Genomic DNA, 12480 nt, shown 5'->3' on the forward strand with positions numbered 1-12480 from the left:
CGATACTATATGTGGAAAACCCAAAAGATTCCACTCCAAAACTGCTAGAACTTGTACAGGAATTCAGTAAAGTGGCAGGATATAAAATCAATGCACAGAAATCAGTTGCATTTCTGTACACCAACAACAAGACAGAAGAAAGAGAAATTAAGGAGTCAATCCCATTCACAATTGCACCCCAAACCATAAGATACCTAGGAATAAACCTAACCAAGGAGGCTAAGAATATATACGCAGAAAACTATAAAGTACTCATGAAAGAAATTGAGGAAGACACAAAGAAATGGAAAAATGTTCCATGCTCCTGGATTGGAAGAATAAATATTGTGAAAATGTCCATGCTACCTAAAGCAATCTACACATTTAATGCAATCCCTATCAAAATACCATCCATTTTTTTCAAAGAAATGGAACAAATAATCCTAAAATTTATATGGAACCAGAAAAGACCTCGAATAGCCAAAGGAATATAGAAAAACAAAGCCAAAGTTGGTGACATCACAATTCCGGACTTCAAGCTCTATTACAAAGCTGTCGTCATCAAGACAGCATGGTACTGGCACAAAAACAGACACATAGATCAATGGAACAAATGGAGAGCCCAGAAATAGACCCTCAACTCTATGGTCAACTAATCTTCGACAAAGCAGGAAAGAATGTCCAATGGAAAAAAGACAGCCTCTTCAATAAATGGTGCTGGGAAAATTGGACAGCCACATGCAGAAAAATGAAATTGGACCACTTCCTTACACCACACATGAAAACAGACTGAAAATGGATGAAGGACCTCAATGTGAGAAAGGAATCCATCAAAATCCTTGAGGAGAATGCAGGCAGCAACCTCTTCGACCTCAGCCACAGCAACATCTTCCTAGGAACATCGGCAAAGGCAAGAGAAGCAAGGGCAAAAATGAACTATTGGGATTTCATCAAGATCAAAAGCTTTTGCACAGCAAAGGAAACAGTTAACAAAACCAAAAGACAACTGACAGAATGGGAGAAGATATTTGCAAACGACATATCAGATAAAGGGCTAGTATCCAAAATCTATAAGGAACTTAGCAAACTCAACACCCAAAGAACAAACAATCCAATCAAGAAATGGGCAGAGGACATGAACAGACATTTCTGCAAAGAAGACATCCAGATGGCCAATAGACACATGAAAAAGTGCTCCATGTCACTCAGCATCAGGGAAATACAGATCAAAACCACAATGAGATATCACCTCACACCAGTCAGAATGGCTAAAATTAACAAGTCAGGAAATGACAGATGCTGGCGAGGATGCAGAGAAAGGTGAACCCTCCTACACTGTTGGTGGGAATGCAAGCTGGTGCAAGCACTCTGGAAAACAGCATGGAGGTTCCTCAAAGTGTTGCAAATAGAACTACCCTATGACCCAGCAATTGCACTACTGGGTATTTACCCTAAAGATACAAACACAGTGATCCGAAGGGGCACGTGTACCCGAATATTTATAGCAGCAATGTCTACAATAGCCAAACTATGGAAAGAACCTAGATGTCCATCAACAGATGAATGGATAAAGAAGATGTGGTATATATACACAATGGAATACTATGCAGCCATCAAAAGAAATGAAATCTTGCCATGTGCGACAACGTGGATGGAACTAGAGGGTATCATGCTTAGTGAAATAAGTCAATCGGAGAAAGACAACTATCATATGATCTCCCTGATATGATGACATGGAGATGCAACGTGGGGGGTTAGGGGGGTAGGAGAAGAATAAATAAAACAAGATGGGATTGGGATGGAGACAAACCATAAATGATTCTTAATCTCACAGAACAAACTGGGGGTTGCTGGGGAGAGGTGGGGTTGTGAGGGGGAGGGTGTTATGGACATTGGGTAGGGTATGTGCTATCGTGAGTGCTGTGAAGTGTGTAAACCTGGCGATTCACAGACCTGTACCCCTGGGGATAAAAATACATTATATGTTTATAGAAAAAAAATTGGAAGGGGAGGCAAACCATAAGAGACTATGGACTCTGAAAAACAATCTGAGGGTTTTGAAGGGGCGGGGGTGGGAGGTTGGGGGTACCAGGTGGTGGGTAATAGGGAGGGCACGTATTGCATGGAGCACTGGGTGTTGTGCAAAAACAATGAATACTGTTACGCTGAAAAAAATAAATTAATTTAATTAATTTGAATTAAATTAAATTAAAAATTCAGTCCTTAAGATGCATTTGGCATATTTTAAGTGCTTCATAGCTACATATGGCCAGTGGTTACCATACTGGACAGCACAGAGCATTTTGCATTAGCACAGAGAGTTCTTTTAGTGGGTGCTTGTCTAGGGAGCTTTCTTAACTGTATTGTAACACAAATCAGTAGTATATTTTGTTGTCTTATTTCAGTGGTTAAACTGGGTTAGCACATGTTTACTTGGCAGAGAAAAGTAGTCCCAGTTTCCTAGGCCTCTTTGCTGCATTAGATCCATCGAGCTGTGGCCAGCAAACCACACACATCAAATCCAACCTGTCCCCTGGTTTCGAGGAGAAGGTTTAACTCAGGCACATGCTTCCTCATTCATTGATGTGTCGTGTATGTCCGAGTTGAGTCACTGCGATAGAGACCCTATGGCTTGCAAAGCAAAAAACACGTAGTGTCTGTCCCCTTGCAGAAAATGTTTGCCGACCCCTGGTCTGGATCATTGTGTCCCACAGAGTTTTGATGGATTGATCACCAACCAGGGAAGGAACTAGGAGGGGTCACAAGTAACAGAGACACTAGAGAAGGAATGATTTCTGTAGTTGAGGTTGTACTCAACTATTTCAGAGGCTTTCATCTAGGAGAATGAAGACAACAGGGCAGAATTTATGATGAGGAAGAATTATGGTCAGTGCATGGGAATAAGTTCTTAATAACTGGACCATTTTCTGGATAATGGGACCATCGCTCTGAAAGATTAGAGCCTCCTTACTACAAAGTGTGACGGTGAAGTGGAGGGAGCATCAGATGGACGTTTGTAGAGCAGATTCCAGCCCCTGTGCACATGGGTGCCATAATTTCCCAGGTTGCCCTTTCTGCCTCACCAGTCCCTTGAAGACCCTGATGAAAACCCCTTTCCAAGGAAAACACACTTCCACTGGTATGCACATGAAATGAGTTCAAGAACCTCTGAGCTGTGTACCTCTTAACCCTCAAAGAATTCATGCAATTCTCAAATTCGATGAGATAAGAATATTTTCAATTGTGTAAAACCTGAATCTAGAAAGAATTCAAGACAAGTCATAATCACCAGTCTACTGTTACATGGTGCAGATTTTGGACACATACATAACCCATGTAAAATGCCTTCAAAACATTGTCTTCTCCAAGGCATGTTAAAACAAAATGCTGATGGCATTATGTTTTCATTTTTATGGATAGTTTAGTGCTAAACTTAAGATAAAAATTTAAATTTCTGGAAACAAGAAGATCTGTGAAATAATCACATTTATGCAGGTGTTTTCTTGCATTGCAGCCATTGATTTCCGTTTGGCGTTATCCTGATGACCAGACTTACACTCTGCTTCGAATCCTTTCTCTCTTTCTATCCACCTTCTTACTGAGATACTGTGTTGGATGATACTCACTTTTCCTTTCACTGAAAAAAAAAATACTTTGATTTCCTATGGGACTGAGATTTAAACTTAGAAAGTTTAAGAAAGCCAAATCAAGTACTAAGAAAATTCACAAATGAAAAATGTCTTAATATTGTTATGGGCATTTATTATATATCCAAATCATATTATATCATCAGAAATCATAATAACACCATTATGCTCTGCAATTAGATGCTTCAGTAGCAGCTTATCATGTGTTTACTGTAATTACAGCATTTGCCTAATTACAGCAATTATGCCACTTAGTGGCTGAATTCTTAGCTCTGAATTCCATTGATTGGGTGGACTTTCTCCATAATTCTGTGAGGTTTTGTGCCCTAAATTTGGTGAATGTAAGTTCGAATTTTATGTTTCTAGATTCTTCTGAATTTCCGGTAATGATTTTAGGGATTGGGGATGACGATGCCATTTTCATTTGTCTTACTGTATAGAAATGTCTAGAGGAGGGCAGACTGTTATCTAGTGGCCCCAAGCACAGAAACGCTGCTACCTGTTGGGTAGGTCCTTGTCTTCAGACCAGGGGCTCATGTCTGTGTCCTTCCTTGGGGGGAACGGTTGCGTTGAACAGACAGGATGCTTCCCCAAAAGGAGACGTCAATTTGGTAACTTGATAAAAATAATCAAGTTACTTCTTGTTCCACTGATTGTTCCTCATTCCACCAATGGCTTGTTAAGCTACATGCACTACATAAGTGTTTTGTTTGTGTGGCATTGTGCAGCCGGAGTCCAGTCACTAACACGCCCTGTGTATAGAGGTTGAAGTGCAAACTCAGTCCACGGGCGTGTTTTCATGTGCCTGGTTCACCCAAGCCACTGTGCCCGCTGCGGAGGAAGGAAGAAAGCATGGGAGACACAGGCCCCATGTCCAGAGACTAGTCTATCCAGCACTTTCCTCATGTCTGCGAGGAAACCTTTGACTTCCAGTGAAAATCACATAAACAGGTTAAACTCTGTGATCTGCTTTGGTCTTATCTCCCTGTTTGCCTTTGAGGAGGAGGGAGTGAATTCCTTGAGTTCAGTCCCTGCTTCTGACTCCTTCTTCAGTAATGGTGACATCGGGACTCCTTCTTCAGTAACAGTGACATTGGGACTCCTTGTTCAGTAACGGTGACGTTGGGACTCCTTGTTCAGTAACAGTGACGTTGGGACTCCTTGTTCAGTAATGGTGACGTCGGGACTCCTTCTTCAGTAACTGTGACATTGGGACTCCTTGTTCAGTAATGGTGACGTCGGGACTCCTTCTTCAGTAACGGTGATGTTGGGACTCCTTCTTCAGTAACGGTGACGTTGGGACTCCTTGTTCAGTAATGGTGACGTTGGGACTCCTTCTTCAGTAACGGTGACATTGATGACAGCAGAGGGAGGTGCAGGGAACCTGGCCATTATGCTCAGCCTGGGTCTGCAACCTGAAAGCTGGTAGACTTTGTAAAACTCACTCAACGTCCAAACTGCAGATTTCTCATATAGGGAGGAAGGGGACTTACAGTAGCTCCCTCCTAAGACTTTGATGGCAGTTAAGTGGGAGGAGGAGAGCTCTTCATAAAACAGTGTGACAAATACATGGAACGTTCACTGCCTCTGTTTCAAGAAAAAATATTCACTCGATGAAATAATTCACTCTTCCCTGAGAATCAGAGTTCTTCGATACGACGCCATTGATTGCACGGACACGAACGTCTGCAACTCCTAACAGCTTTTCCCATCACATTCATCTGCTGAAACAAGAAGGTTTGAAATTGGAGGCTCTGGGGAGTGGAGTGTCTTTCAAAATTAGAATAGCAAGGATTAGGTGATCACATAAAACTACTTGGAACTTGAAAGTAGATCTAAGGCAAAGTATCAAATATTTACTGGTAATCAAAATTTTATAAACAGCTTGAGAACAGAGCAGAATGTCATCCCACATCAAGTTTAGGATCTGGTGTTTGGGTGGCAAGTGCTCGTTCCAAGTTGGGTTCCGTCATGAACTAGTCATGAAGCCACTGAGTATTCTAGTGAGATGGGAGAGACAAACAGAGTAGAATAGGACGCACACATATATCTTCTTTTTCTTTGATGGTGGGCTATGAATAATGAATAATAATTGACACAAAGGGGTATTCATAAAGTAGTTATTGTTAGAGCATATTCTGAATAAGACTTATGATGCCTTCCGTGTGATTACTCTATATTACTGATTCAAGATGGACGAAAAGTGTGGAGCTGTGTTCTGCATGTTCATCTGTTTCTTTTGGCTGTCCTTGTCCTCTGAGGAGCTTCTTTTTACTGTGGGCTTGGACTCCACTGCTGTAAGCGTCCTGAACCTTTTCCGGGGCAACACAATGTGGCTTTAGAGAGGTATCTTTAGGCTGTGATCATTCATTTTTGACAACTATGTAAAATAATAATTCCCAAATGACATGAATGATTGAAACAGGCCAGGCTATGCTATAAGCCACAGAATTCTGATCTAAAAAACCCCTAAACAAGCAATGAAATAGTATTCCTCTAATATTTCAAGCAAAACTTACTTTCAGTGCACAGGAAGCCACTAGCATGGTGTTTGCTCAACAAAATAGGGAGTTGCGCTCTGCTTTGTTAATGTGTAGCCCAAATCAAACCTCCCTTTGCATGGCTAGCTCGGAGAAAGTCATTTGCAGGGCATCACTTAGCATTCACTGTTTTACCATTGGGTTTGCCGTTCTTTTTTTTTCTTTTTCTGGTTTTGTTTTAGTGGGCCAGGCCTAGTATGGAGCCCAGTGCAGGCTTGAACTCATGACCCTGAGAGGAAGACCTGAGCTGAGATCAGGAGTCAGACGCTTAGGTGACAGAGCCAGCCAGGCACCCTGGCTTTCCGTTCTTTGGGTGGGAGCCCACATTTACCCGCACTCTTCCTTTGAACACTTCCTGCCGGGGTGCTCAGCTGGCTGTCATCCATTTGAGGGCTCGTTTTGTTAGAGTCCTTAAAAACGGCTCCCAGAACTGGACCGTTGTCTAGATGTAGCTTGTCGGGCACAGAGTGTCATTGTCTTTCTTCCAGCCACATGATACATTCCCACGGACGCTGCTTGAACTTGTGTCCTTTGCTCCTGCAAAGGACACTATGTCATTGGTTCCTGGGGTGGTTGCCATCACCGTCCCGAAGACGTAGTCTTGTTCCTGGGGTGGTTGCCTTCACCCTCCCGAAGACGTAGTCTTTTTTTGTTTGGCATAAACATGACAGAATGTGTGGATGGGTAAATCACTCTTCATTACTTCGGAACACAACGAAGTGAATCATTTTGATCTACAAAGTTGGATCTTTTCCCTCTCAGTAAACTATGTCTCATTTGTTCCTGCGATTTGCAAGATAGAATACCAGGTGTTAAATCTAGTTAGCCCTGGGTTCAATTGCTGGTTTCTCCACCTATTAGCAAACAATGGGTAATTCGTAGGCTTCCCTTTCAACAACAGGGATAAAATAGTTTATGTTTTAGAAGGTTCTTATAAGGGTTAAAAGTGTTATTAAATGGAAAGTGCTTACAGCACGTAGGACATCCTAGTTATTTAATGAAAGTTATCGTAATTCCTTCTTTTCAGTTATTCTGGTGGCTTCGTCAAGAAAATAATTTCTTTACACTGACTCTCTCTCTGTTCCTGTGTTTTCTGTATGTACACCGGCCCTGGGCTCCTTCTCTTATTTAGCTTTTGCTGGAGACATGTGAACGCTAGGGATTATGGAGCCCTGGCTTGGCCAGCAATTAGAAAATATTTTTGACACCCATTTGGAAATCAGCTCCTTTAGCTTTTGCTGGAGACATGTGAACTCTAGGGATTACGGAGCCCTGGCTTGGCCAGCAATTAGAAAATATTTTTGACACCCATTTGGAAATCAGCTCTTTTAAAGAACCTTAAAGGGAAAGGAGATCTCCCGACATTCCTAGAAGCCTTCTGTGATGTTCTCAAGATGCTTTGTGCCTTACCTGGAATCTCATAGATGCCTTATGTGTTCTTCTGTAACAACATGTTACAGTCACTGTGCAGCGCTCAGTACAACTGCGGGGCTAGAGTGCGTCTTTGCAACAGTGGGCTTCACGGGAGCCCCACGTGTTTCCCACGTGCCTGTCATGGCCACTGGCTTCCCCGGAACTCTACAAGTCCTGGCTCAGTGAAGGAACAGAACATGCAAGCTGCTTGGGTGGGTGGACAGTTCTGCTAGGATCTGTCTCTGTAGTAACACAGTCCCCAGCACACTTGAGTTATTTATTTAAAATCACCTCAGGAATTAGAGTGGTGCTAAAAAACCCAGTTTCTTGAGTATGCCCTACATCCCCTTTTGAAAGCTGGGGTCTTGCCGGAAGTCTGACGGGGATTGTACCCACTCTGTTCTCCCCAAAGTTCACGGATGGGGTTTTTATGCTCATGTCTTCAAGTCTTCCGAGTAAGCTGGGGTACAGTGTGTCTGGGCATGGATATAATTGACCTTAAACAATCCAGTCCTCTCTTAGGCTCACTCACAATGGGCGATAGTTTCCTGTGAATCATGTTTTCCTCCACATCCACTTTGAAGACGATTCATCCACACGTTCAAGACACAACACCACGGAACCGTAAAGCTTTCCGTCTGCTTCCTTCAACACGATTTCGTCTGCCCCAGGTGCTCGATGTGTACCTCCTTTGCTCCATGTTTTGCTTCAGATCCAGCTTTCAAAATCATTTTGCCCTTAGAATTTTTGCCAAACCTATTAAATGATTCCTAGGATTTACCATCTGGTGTATGGCTTGGAATGAGAAGAAGAAAAAAAAAAAAGAACATCATGAAAATATGCAACGTGATTATGATTCAGAGGGATAGGACAAAAATGCCCTTTGTGTCTTCACCGTTCCTAGTGACATAGAATCCTTTTACAGCTCTGTCTGCTGGAGGGAAGCCCTGCCTTACTTACGGAAGAAGTGAATGGAAAGAAAGACTGTTCTCTATCACACTTCTCTCAAAGGCAACTTGAACCGGCGGCATTACCCTTCAAAGAAGCTTTTGACTGGTGTAATTTGCTGGAAAATGTATCTAGAAGCCAATTACTCTTTAAATCACTTGTAAGAACTTAATTTTGAGGGGGAAAGAAAAATCTAGAAATTTACATGTGAATGGGCTTGACTTCATTAGCATTTCATAGACATGCATCTTCTCAGGCATGTGGAGTGAGGGAACTTTCCAGCTGAAGTGGAAATTCCACTCTACATTTGCAGTTTCAAGAGCACAATCTTCCTTATTGCCTCTGAATTCCCCTTATTCTTTGGCTCTCACCCTCAAAAAGTCATACTTGGTGGGGTTTCCTAATGAGGTGAAGAAAACTGCCTTTGCTATGGAGGAAATCTGTGCTCTACTCTTGAGGCAAACTGTAGAGGCAGGCCTCGGTTGTGTTCAGTGCCCTGGGTGAGGTCTGGGCTGTCTGATCTGTTATGCCCTGGGCAGCTCACAGAGGTGTGACTTGCTCATCAGCCCTTCTAGGCTGATAATAACCTGAATGCTGGGAAAAGGGAAGGGGGAGGGTACATGAGTATATCATATCACAAGCTCTCATATCTGGTGTCGTATTTCCAGAGCTAGCGAATAATTATTTACTGAACACATAGGAGTCGAAAAGCCATGTGCAAGGTATTTTAGATAAACCAAATCATGGGAGCTTCACAAAGAGCCTCGGGTGTCGTGACTACTATTGTACTTGGTACACAGACACTGAAATACTTTCTGTGCAAGATGCGGACATCACATACCAGGAGGACAACCAGCTCTTCCCGTTCCAAGTCCTGCCTGTCTGACCTGGCACCATGCCTCTAGAGATTTTCAAATCTGTCTGTGAAACTGGAACCTGCTGTCCCAAAAGGTAAAAGATTCATGAGCCCATTATTGTGTACAAGGACGGCTGAGTGACAGAGACCACCACGACTGTGAGAAGTGTCGGGACGGGGAAGCTGCGTTGGGCAGCAGCACTTACAGAATTTGGGGTGTATGTCCTCGCTGCCTGGGTTTGGTGCCGGCATTCCAGGTGGGCACAGAGGAATCCGTGTACATGGGGAGATCGGAAGGGAGTTTATTCTGGTGACAGGTAAGTCTCGCAGTCACTCCCTCTGCTCAGACCACAACTTCTTTTCATTTAGAAAAGTTTTCTCCTGTTCTGGAGCACACTTAAGAGTACAGACTGTTAAAAACACAGTTTAATTTTGCATGCTTAGTGATGAGTAACCGAAGAATGCTGTTTGCAGGGTCGTGTGTTTATTCCCATTGCCCCACGACCAGTGACTGCAAGCTTCGCGGCTCACGACAAACTGCCATCTCCCAGCTTCTGTGAGTCCAGAGCCCAGGCATGGCTTCACTGTGTCCTCTGCTCAGGTCTTAGCAGGTGGGAATCATGGTGCTAGCCAGGCTGCACTTCTTTCTCATGCTCACGGTCCTCTGCTAAGCCTGGAAGGTTGTTGGCAGAATAGGTTTCCTTGCAGTGTGTGCCTAAGGTCTCTCTTTCCATCTGCCAGGGCCCATTTCAGGTCTTAGAAGCCACCCACGGTTCCTTGCCACATGTCCCTGTGGACAGTTCCCAGCGTGGCTCCTGCTTCCTTCTTTGTGCAGGACAGTAACTGCCACCGCCTCCTGTCACTTCCTTTCTAAGTCAGTTTTTTGAAGATTTTATTTTGAAGTAATCTGTGTACCCGACGTGGGGCTCAAACCAACTCCGAGATCAAGAATCACATGTTCCACTGACTGAGCCGGCCAGACGCCCCGGGTCTTGTCACTCTTGAGGGCTCAACTGAGCAGCTTAGGCCAGCGCAAATAATAACTCTTCACATTAACTCCAAGTCACCTGTTTACAGACCCGGTCACTGCAGTGACAGCCTTCATGTTCATGGATCGTGACCGAGCTTGAAGGGAGGGGATTGTACAGTGTGTCTACACCAGGGGTGGGAATCTCTATGTCCGTTTGATACTTCTGCCCACCACAGATGGAAACTAAGGGGGAGAAAAGGATCTAGATCTCTAATGAGGAAGGTTTGACCTTGCATGCGTGGAACTGGCCAGCTGCAGGTCTATGAGAACATGGGGGGCTTTGCAGGAAACAGTGCGGCTAGGACTGAAGGGACGTGTTTTCAAGCCCACCCTTGTCTTTGTGGTGGATGACAGCAGTTATCAGTCCGGGGACTGGGGCTCCAGAGATGCAAGAGCTCTTACTGGGAAGATACGAAGCCATGCACGCACGGAAAGAGTGCAGACTGAACTAACAGTGGATTTCACACTAAACTTTTCAAATGTGTTACAGAGTGTATTAGCCTCTTAGAGCTGCTGCAACACATTGCTAAACATAGTGGCTTGAGGGAACACAGACATAAGACTTTACAGTCCTAGAGGTCAGAAGTCCAAAATGGTCTCATTGAACCAAAAGGTGTCAGAAGGGCTGCTCCCTCTGTTCTCAGGGCGAGCCTTTGGTCGCTTCCAGGCTGCATGCCTCAGCGCCTAGTCCTTTCACCATCACAGTGCATCCCCTCAACCTCTGCTTCCCCGTCACCTTCTCTCCTTGACTTTGGTCCTCCTGCTTCCCTCCTGTGAGAACACTTGTAGTTGCGCTGGGACCACCCAGATAACCCCGGACACCTCCCTCACTCAACACCAACCGATTATGGGCTTTAATCCCATCTGCGACAGACCTTCGGTACAACCCTCTGATTAGCATCTTGTGAGTCACTGGGAGTGTAGCCCAGCCAAGTCGGGACACGTGAAATGGCTCATCACAGATAAGAGTCGTAAGATGAAAATTTAAAAGCGTGGCTGGATTAAAGGGACACAAAGGTACTTCATCTCTCTTCACTCTGGTAGCTCTTGTTACGGGGAAGGGCCCCTGAAATCTTTTGAAGCTTGGCCGTTGTCTTCATCCCAACAAGGACGAGAGCACTGGTTGATGAGCGTGGGCATCTCTTGGGAGGGAAGAGGTCCTGGGATCCCAGTGGTGAGCCTCACGGCCCTGGGCGCTCACCACACAGACCCAAAAATGGGGAGCAGAGAGCTGGGAAACACAGAGGAGAGGATGTTGAGGACGGATTTTGCCTAACTTGTAAGACTTAGTCACCGCTGCTGTAACCTCAGTCTGCTGTGCGCTCACTCTCTCTGTTTATTTTGGTCCCAGCTTCCAATGAAGCTTGGAACTGTCATCAGGAATTTAGGGCATTAGCATTCAGCGTCTCATACATTGACTGCCTCGGAATCACAGGGAGAACCATGAGAATAATGATTTTTTTCCCCTTTAGCGAGCAATTAAATGTGATGAATATGTTATACACAATGGTGGGTGTTGGAATTGATAAGCTGAAATGTCAGTGCGTGACTATATACTTGACATCTAATAATTACATCATTTATCATTTAAAAAATCTGGCAATCTTAAATAGAGAGCATTTATAATTAATTTGCTTGCCCTGGAAAGTCCAATGCATTCCACAGTCAAAAAGAGTCAGTGTTAATTTCTTTTCCATCAGCCATGGTCCACAAGCTAATGTATTAAAATCCAAACATTTACAATAACAGACTAATTAAATTATTTCCTCAACTGTAGTAGAAAAATGCATGGTTCTTATGCTGTTCATCAGTCACTACGGTAAACCCCATTTAATTCTCCTTGAAAGTCAAATTCTTCCCAGTGGCAATTTTAAACTGTCAAGTCGGTTGAGAAATCCAGTTTGCTGGAGTAAAAAATATTGACTTTTGCATATCATTATTGTTAATATACTTTAAATGAGACTGAGAAGGAACTCATTAAAACATTATTTTTCAGTAGACAAGTTTGAGTCATCAGCAGATGAATGAAGCCAGAAGAAATTATCTTAATTCTGTAGAGAGAGCACA

The sequence above is a fragment of the Meles meles genome, chromosome Y (genome assembly GCF_922984935.1).
Source record: "Meles meles chromosome Y, mMelMel3.1 paternal haplotype, whole genome shotgun sequence".
Taxonomy (NCBI): Eukaryota; Metazoa; Chordata; class Mammalia; order Carnivora; family Mustelidae; genus Meles; species Meles meles.